Source organism: Pipistrellus hanaki (assembly GCF_964339955.1).
Source record: "Pipistrellus hanaki genome assembly, chromosome: 2".
Classification (NCBI taxonomy): domain Eukaryota; kingdom Metazoa; phylum Chordata; class Mammalia; order Chiroptera; family Vespertilionidae; genus Pipistrellus; species Pipistrellus hanaki.
The window spans coordinates 71558385-71568066 of record NC_140504.1 but is presented as its reverse complement, the minus strand read 5'-3'; the positions used below and the strand labels follow the sequence as shown (position 1 = coordinate 71568066).

At 37.5% G+C, this 9682-nt stretch overlaps 1 pseudogene across 1 annotated transcript; it reads right to left on the bottom strand.

Moving 5' to 3' along the window:
* Positions 1-245: 245 nt before the first annotated feature.
* LOC311615205 (pyridoxal kinase-like) lies at positions 246-5870 on the bottom strand (annotated as a pseudogene). The gene is made up of 2 exons: positions 5860-5870; positions 246-1252 (listed from the first exon to the last, which is right to left on the bottom strand). The product of its transcript is annotated as a pyridoxal kinase-like (transcript).
* Positions 5871-9682: the final 3812 nt, after the last annotated feature.

Below are 9682 nucleotides of genomic sequence, written 5' to 3'. Positions count from 1 at the left end.
TTTTAATGATCAGAAAGTCTTTTTAAACAGGTTTCCTTATAAATGCAACCCATTGACTTTGGGGTGTGTGTGTGTGTTGCAATCACTTTATTATTTTTAAAAAGCATGACTGGCACATTTTCACAATTAAGACCAGTGGATGCTGGATACTCACAAAAGAAAAAAACTATATCGTTTTGGTCACAGTTATAAGCAGATATTACATTTTTTCACAGGGATGATGATGGAGATACCAACACGCTGCGCTATAGCACACGCCCCCACAGCGCTGTTGCCTGGATGACAATCTCCGGGTTCTTGATGTTCCTTTTGCTGGACCATCCTCAGCTCCAGTTGGGCCGGGCTGGGCTTCCACCCTTCTCCAGCCTGGGCTTTCGCACACTTGATGGTCTGCTGCAGTATGTGGTGCATGGCTGACAGGGTCTTCTCACAGACCACCTTGAGAGTATTGGGGTGCTTGTGTGTCCACATCAGGAGCATGGCTGCAAACATGTCCCCAGTGTCCACGAAGACGGCACCCACCCTGGGTGCGGATCGTCTGGCTCCCCAGCACAATCAGGTAGTCACCGCCCTGCGGGGAAGGGAGGTCGGAGCTGGTGATGACCACGGTGTCGGGGCCCATCGAGGGCAGCACATCCATCACAGCTAAGGCCTCTCCCTGGCTGGGATCTTTCTGCCAGTCAGCAACTCAGCCTCGAGCTTGTTGGAGTTATAATGTCTGCAACCGGCACAACCTTTTCCCTCTTTGTAAAGAGAAAGGAGGTCCTCTGGAAAGTATGTGGAGCCTTCGCCTTCCCACTTGTCACCCATCACCAGGTCGCACATGCACATACACCAGTGGGAGTTCGGCTGCTTCAGCTCCCGCAAGATGCTCATCGCCAGGGCCAGGAAGGACTTGTCCCGTGTGTACCCATGAGCACGTAGTCATATTTATTCACACTGCTCAGCTTCAGACCTTCGCACACCTCCTGGAGCTCGTCTGCGTTCAGCAACCGACCCTCTTCCAGAGTGCGTAGCCTGTGTGGGTTGAGAACTGGACAGAGTTCACAGCCTCGATCTCAAACCCCAAAACCTGCAGCAGGAACGTGGCCGCCCGGTTTCCCACGAAGCTCGGACAATGTGGCTCTTGATGGAGAGCGCCCGGCATTCCTCCTCCAGCCAGCCTGCAGGGTTGGCTCTGGGCCGAGCGCTTCGTCCTCTCCCTGATCCAGGGGCTCGGGCTCCCCTCTGGTTCGGGCTCTCAACCCATTGGCTTTAAGAAGCCCCAGATATCAACTTCAAGCCCACTTTCAGAAGACAGCCTTTCAGATATATAAGGAGACCTGTCACATCCTCTAAGTCTATTCTTCTTCTTCTTTTTTTTTTCTTTAAATGTATTTATTGTCAGATATGTTTCTTTTTTATAATATTTTTTTATTGATTTTGTACAGAAAGGAAGGGAGAGAGATAGAGAGCTAGGAACATCGATGAGAGAGAGTCATCAATCAGCTGCCTCTTGCACCACCCCCCCCCCTCCCCCCGGGGATATGCCCGCAACCAAGGTACATGCCCTTGACCGGAATCGAACCCGGGACCCTTCAGTCCGCAGGCCGACGCTCTATCCACCGAACCAAACCAGTTTCGGCTGTCTATTCTTTAGTCCAATTATCTTTTACTTCTTTAAATAGGCTGTAGTACATAATTTTTTTTTATTATACTAAATGCTAGACATTACATTTATTTTCAACTTAATCTCATTGGTTAAATTAATTGGTTAATTTAATCTCTTTCGTTCCTTGCTCTGGCCAAGAATATATATATATATATATATATATATATATATATATATATATATATATATATATATATATATATATATATTTAAAGCTATTCATTCATCAGTGTTTTTAGTTTATAGATCTCATGAACAAAACACTTATAGTTGAATGGGGCATTGTTATTTGTTAGGATTTATTCTTGTATTGGGTGGAAAGTTTTACTAAATGATGTTTGAGATAACCCATTCTGCAGATTTCATTGAGTATTGCTAGGGTAAACCAATTTGGTGAAATATGAAGGAATAGCTAAGGCTTTCAACGAGCAGTTCTGATATGCTGGGATATTGTGCTTTGTCTATTTGTCAGGCTGACGATGGAACCAAACTAATTTGTGATCAGTAATGTACACAAAGAGGATGCTTTCCATTGCTGAAACCTAAGGAAACTGAACTCTGTTAGTTGGTTTATTCTTACATTACTCAAAATGTGAGGGGAAGTAGGAAGCATATTTGTTTATTCTAGAGATATATCTTCAAGATGCTCAAAAGTCAAGATTGGACTAAGGCATAAAGATACTAAGCCATCAATGGTATGATACTTGAATATGTTTTTCACATTAATTTGCTCCTGGTATTGAATGACCTATTATTTATGACTAGAGGCCTGGTGCATGGATTTGTGCACTGGTGGGTCCCTCGGCCTGGCCTGTGGGGATCAGGTTCAAACTGGCTCTCCAACATCTCCCAAGGGGTCCTGGATTGCTAGAGGGTAAAGGCCAGGCTAAGAGACCTCACTTGTGCACAATTGGGGCCAGGGAGGACTATGGGTGGGCTCCAGGGCATGTCATGCCCATCTCACCCAGTCCTGATCAGCTGCAAGCTAATCTACTGGTCGGAGTGTCTGCCCCCTGATGATCAGTGCACATTATAGCAACTGGTAGAACAGTCAGACACTTAGCATATTAGGCTTTTATTATATAGGATTTATTTCTTTATACTCAGCCCTGCCCACTCTCGGTAAACTCTTTTGAATTCAGCTCCACCCCCAGCAATTCTCTCAGTTTAAATTAATTAATAAGTTTATTTTTCTTGTTCGTTTAGCAATTTCATTTTATTTTTATTTTTCAATTACTATTGATATTCAACATTATTTCATATAAGTTTCAGTTGTACAGCATTGTGGTTAGACATTTACATAATTTTCAAAGTCTAGTACCCATACGGCAACATTCACAGTTACTACAATATTGTTGTCCATTTTCCATATGCTGTACTTCATATCCTTGTGGCTATTTGTAACTACAGACTTTTACTTCTTAATCCCCTTGCCTTTTTCAACCAGCCTCCAATCACCCCTCACATCTGGAAAACATCAGTTTGTTCTTGGTACCTATGAGTCTTTCTGTTTTGTTGTTCGTTTATTTTCTTTAGACTCCACATAGAAATGAAATCATATGGTATTTATCTTTCTCTTTTTGACATTTCACTTAGCACCAATACCCTCTAGGTCCATCCATGTTGTCACAAATGGTAACATTTTATTCTTTTTTATGGCTGAGTAATATTACATTGTATATATGTACCACATCTTCTTTATCCAATTGTCTTTTGATGAGCACTTAGGTTGCTTCTATATTTTGTCTATTGTAAATAATGCTGGTTCCATGTGCACTTGAAAAGAATGTATATTCTACTGCTTTGAGATGAAAAGCTTTAAAATGTCAATTAAATCTACTGGATCTAATGTGTTCTGTAGGCCACTGTTTCCTTGTTGATTTTTTGTCTGGAAGATCTACCTATTGGTTACAATGGGGTGTTAAAATTCCTGACTATGACTGTATTACTGTTGATCTCTCCTTTATGTCTGTCAGTATCTGCTTTATTTAGGTGCTCCTATGTTGGGTGCATAAATGTTTACAGAGGTTGTATATCCTCTTGTTGGATTGATCCCTTTATTATTATAAAATGTTCTTCTTTGTTTCTTATTTTAGCCTTTGTTTCAAAGTCTATTTTGTCTGGTATAAATGTTGCTACTCCAGCTTTTTTTGTTGTTTGTTTCCATTTACATTAAATATATTTTTCCATCCCTTTACCTTCAGTTTGTATATGTCTTTTGATCTAAAGTAGGTCAGTTGCAGTCAGTATTAATTAATTTAATAAAGCAAATTTATTATATAAAGCTTTAGAAATAGGTTGCATAAGATGATTGGACAGAAACCCTAAAAAGAGGTTGCTGAAGAAAGGAGCTGGAAATTCCTATCATCAACCTATTTTATATGCTTGTCCACTACATGCCCTGTCCAGGATAGTTTGGACTGTGAACTCCTTATCCTAGGAGTCCATTGAACTTGGCAACTAGAGATAATTGCTTAGATAATAGCGAAGTAAAGTTTTGAAAGCACAGAAATATAAAATGACCTTAGCATTTTGAATATAAACAATATTTAAAGATAAAAAGCCCTAAAAGTTGGCATTTGGGTCAGTTTTAAAACATACACATACATAAATCCCTGAAGAAATAAAATGTGCTGTAATTGAGTTATGGCAAAAACACTATGTAATTTAGACACCAAATATCTACCTTTCTTCAATTTTCTGGTTAGTTTAGGAAAAACATAATAATCCATATTACTCAGATAATCCTATTGTCATTAATTTGGCCATTTATTCAGGAGATATAAGTAACATCTGGTTTATTTTATTTTAATTTTATGTTTTATATTTCTTATTGATTTCAGAGAGGAAGGCAAAGAAATAGAGAGATAACAAACATCAATGATGAGAGAGAATCCTTGATTGGCTACTGGAAATCAAGCCAACAACCTAGGCATATGCCTTTGACCGTAATCAAACTGGTGACCCTTCAGTCTGCAGGTCAATGCTCTGTCCACTGAGCCAAGCAGGCTAGGGCACATCTGGTTTATTTTAGAAATAATAATTTTATATAGTGATATAGTTTTTAAATGAAGCCAAATTACCTGACTTCTCAAGATTGTAATGAAGAAGTATTATGTAAATGTTTGGTAGACTTTATGAAGATTTGTAGAGTCCTAAAGAAGGGTAACATCACATGTGACAGTCCATCATTTTGTTTGCCCTCTTTCCTCTCCTCTCTTTACTTTCTGATTTGGACTGCCTGAACCTCCCCTGGAGCTCTCAGTTGTACAGAGCCACTTCTGTCTTTCCACAGTTTTGTCACCACCCAATGCCAGGTACCATGAGCCTTATCTCATGTTCCATGTAGGTGTATAGGAGCATTTTTCCCCCCAAAACAACTCTTTCTGTAAGAGGAAGTCTTACACAACTATGATATGAAAACTAGAAAACACAAAACAAAACTCTATTTTAGTGCTGATAGGATAAAACTTTGGCATCAGCAGGAAATAACAAATTATTTCACATTTAATTCATGACCCACTAAAAGAAATAATTAAAGTTTTAGGTTTTATTTTTTAGCTTTACTTCAGTGAATTTATTATGCATACTTTTAACTCAAGTTTTTATTCAATCTGTTACAAGAATTTGAGCAACATGCTCAGTTTGAATATTTGTTATATCAGTGACATTAAATAATGAGTTTCATGAGAAAAAAGTTATAGATTAAATCATGAAAAAGTCAATATATTCTTCTTTTAAATATATCTTTATTGTTGAAAGTGTTACAGATGTCTCCTTTTAATATATTTTTTATTATAAATACCTTACATAATGAGATTCTCTTAATAAATTTCTAACTGTCCAGTATTGTTATCATTAACTACTAAAGGCCCAGTGCATGGATTCTTATACTGGTGGGGTCTCTTAGCCTGGCCTGTGGGGATAGGGCTGAAACCAGCTGTCAAGCATCCCCAGAGGAGACCCAGATATGAGAGGGTGCAGGCCAGGCTGAGGGACCCCACCAAATGCATGATCAGGGCTATTGAGGGACGACAGGAGGGCTCTGGGGCATGTCTGACCCATCTCACCCAGTCCTGACTGGCCGGACCCCAACAGCAGGCTAGCCTACCAGTCAGAGCGTATGTCTTCTGGTGATCACTGCACATCATAATGACTGGTCTCATGGTCAGAGAGACAATTAGCATATAAGACTTTTATATAGATACCAGAGGCCCATTGCTCGAAGATTCATGCAATAAGCCTTCCTTCCCCTGGCTGTCTGCACTGGTTTTCCTCTGGCACCTGGATCCTGGGCCACAGTGGAGCCAAGCCGTTAGCCTTCAGGCTTGGCTCTGGCTGCAGCAGAGCCTTCAGTCTTCAGTCTTTAGTTTTCAGTTTTCACTCAGATGGAGCATTCAGTCTTTGCTCCATGACTGTGTATGCAAATTAACCCTCCATTTTGTTGGATTAATTTGCATACTTACTCCTGATTGGTTGGTGGGTGTCACGGAGGTGTGATCAATTTGCATCTTTCTTTTTTATTAGTGTAGATAGATATGCATGTTATTGTATAGCAGATCTCAAGAACTTTTCATCTTATGTATCTGACACTTTAAACCCATTAAACAGTATCATCTCATATTCCCCTCCTCACAGGCCCTGTCAAACATTATTCTACTTTCTGCTTCTATGAGTTTAACTGCTTTAGATACCTCACATAAATCATGCAGTATTTGTCCTTCTGTGACTGACTTTTTTTACTTACCATCATAAAGCTCTCAAAGTTTATCTATGCTGTCCCGTATGACATGACTTCCTTCTTCTTTATGGCTGAATAATATTCTATTGTGTGTATATGCAACATTTTCTTTATTCATTAATTTTTCAGTGGACAATTTAGGTTACTTCCACATGTTGGCTATTGTGAATAATGTTGCAATGAACATGGGAGTACAGAAACATCTTTGAGATCCTGATTTCAATTCTTTTTTTTTTTTTTTTTTTCAAATTCTAGATATATACCCAGAATTGTGAACTGAATTGTATGGTAGTCCAATTTTTAGTTTTTTGAGGAACCTCCATATTGTTTTCATATTGGGTGCACCATCTTACATTCCCACCAACAGTACATAAAGGTCCTCATTGTCAACATGTTGTATTTTGTGTTTTTGATTATAGCCATCCTTTTGTGATATCTCCTTGTGTTTTTTCAAAATTACAGCTTGCATTCAACATTATTTTGTATTAGTTTCAGGAGTAAAGGATAGTGATCATATAATCATATACTTCCCAAAGTGGTCCCCTTGATATTTCCTCTATCCATCTGGCACTGTACATAGTTATTACAATGTTATTGACTATATTCCCTATGCTCTACTTTATATCCCCATGACTATTTTGTAACTTCCAATTTGCATTTCTTAATTCCTTCAACTTTTTACCTCATTGTGGTTTGTATTTGCATTTCCTGATGAATAGTGATGTTGAGCATCTTTTCATACACCTGTTGGCCATTTGTTATATCTTCTTTAAAAAAAAAAAATATATATATATATATATATATATATATATATATATATATATATATATATATATATTATTGATTTTTTTACAGAGAGGAAGGGAGAGGGATAGAGAGAAACATCGATGAGAAACATCAATAAGCTGCCTCCTGCACACCCCCTACTGGGGATCTGCCTGCAACAAGGTACATGCCCTTGACTGGAATCGAACCTGGGACCTTTCAGTCTGCAGGCCGATACTCTATCCATTGAGCCAAACTGGTTTAGGCTATATCTTCTTTTTGAAAAATGTCTATTCAAGTCCTTTTCTCACTTTAAAATTGGGTCATTATTATTATTTTTGCTATTGAGTGGTAGGAGTTTCTTATATATTTTGGATATTATTCTTTTAAAAAATATATATTTTATTGATTTTTTACAGAGAGGAAGGGAGGATAGAGAGTTAGAAACATCAATGAGAGAGAAACATCTATGATCTGCCTTCTGCACACTCCCTACTGTGGTTGTGCCTGCAACCAAGGTACATGCCCTTGACTAGAATTGATCCGGGGACCCTTCAGTCCACAGACTAATACTCTATCCATTGAGCCAAACTGGCTAGAACTTGGATACTACTCTTTATTAGATATGTGATTATAAATATTTTCTCACATTCTGTAGGCTGCATTAGCAGTCTACTCATTATTTTCTTTGCTGTGCTGAAGCCTTTTGTTTTTATGTAGTTTCACCTATTTTGGCTTTTGTTGCCTGTGCTTTTGGTGGTGTCATGTCCAAGAAACCATCAACAAGACCAACATAATAAAGCTTTTTCCTTTTCAAATATTTATATTTTTTATTTTAATATTTTGTACAATCACAAGAACAGTAGGCTTGCATACGTGTGTGTGTGTGTATTTCTGTTTAAACATACAACTGACATAATAGAAGTAGACTCTGTCATATGCTAGAAGGTAGCTAGGCAAATTAGTATGGACAATAGACATTGTTACCCTATTCCTGAATCTTACTTTATCCTTGATCCTTTTCCATCATTGACATCCACCAGCTTGTATCAGGGCTGCCTATGAGCATTGTGCCCCCTAGAATGGTCAGTGCATTGCTTGTACCACTTTGAAAGGTGTCCTCAAATGGAGCAAGTGTGAAATTATTGTTATTTTCTGCTTTTGGGTCATCTGTTGATATTGTTGAGTTATTGTTAAAATGATTAAAAAGCTCATTCAAAAGGAGAAAGGGGGGGCATGAAGTAGTTGTAATGATAGAGTGAGGCTTAGGAATTGTATCTCTATTTACAAAAGTATATTTAAGTCTTTTTATTTTATAGTAAATATTTTTCTGGACCACTTAAATTATTACCTCTGTATCCCTGTCAACAAAGGGATCTAAGATTAGAGCCTCTACTTATTTCTTTTATATATATATATTAAAAGATTTCAATATATATATATATGCATATATAAATATATATATGCATATATATATATATATATATATATATATATATATATTATTGATTTCAGAGAGAAAGGGAGAGGGAGAGAGAGATGGAAACATTAATGATGAGAGAGAATCATTGATCGGATGCCTCCTACATAACCCACACTGGAGATTGAGGCCACAACCCAGGCATGTGCCTTGACTGAGAATCAAACCATGACCTTCTGGTTCATAGGTCAACAATCAACCACTGAGTCATCTCGGTTGGGCCTACCTCCTCACTTCTTAACTTTCTGTGGTCTGACTTCTTTCCTACCCCAAAACACTAAATACCTCTTACCAAATCCCCTGTAGTATCCCCCTCTGAAGCGCCTTCTGGAAAGCACCTGCTCCTAGGTTTCAAAGCTCTCTTTAAGTGAACAACAACACATCTTTATTTAGTACTTATTATGTGTAAGGTACTTCCTGGGACATGGAAATCAACATAATATCTGAGAGGTGATTGCATAAACTGAAGGTGTAACTCTGATAAATAAAGATTGAAATAATTGCCAAGAAGAAAAAAAATAATGTTCTTCTAGAGTACTACTGTCCAACAGAAATATAATGCAAACCATTATATTTTTATTTTTATAATGGTTTACATTATATTTATTTTTATATATAGTTGGCATATAACCTTATATTGTTTATATTCATTTCAGGTATACAATATAGTGATTTGACATTTTTATATCTTACAATATGATCATTTCATTAATTCTAGCAATCATCTGTCACTGTGTACATTTATCACAATATTACTATCTTCCTCTCCCCATTTTTCACCCATCTTTCCACACCCTCCTTTCTGCTAACCATCCCTTTGATCTTTGTTTCTATGAGTCTGTTTCTGTTTCTATGAGTCTGTTTCTGTTTAGTTTGTTTTGTTTTGTTCTAGATTCTACATATAAGTGAAACCATATAGAATTTATTTTTCTCTGCCTTACTTATTTCATTTAATGTAATTTTAAACCTCCTAGTACATTAAAAAAGTGAAAGAAAACACAATTAATTTTAATGTATTTAATTAACTTTGATATACCAAAAATAT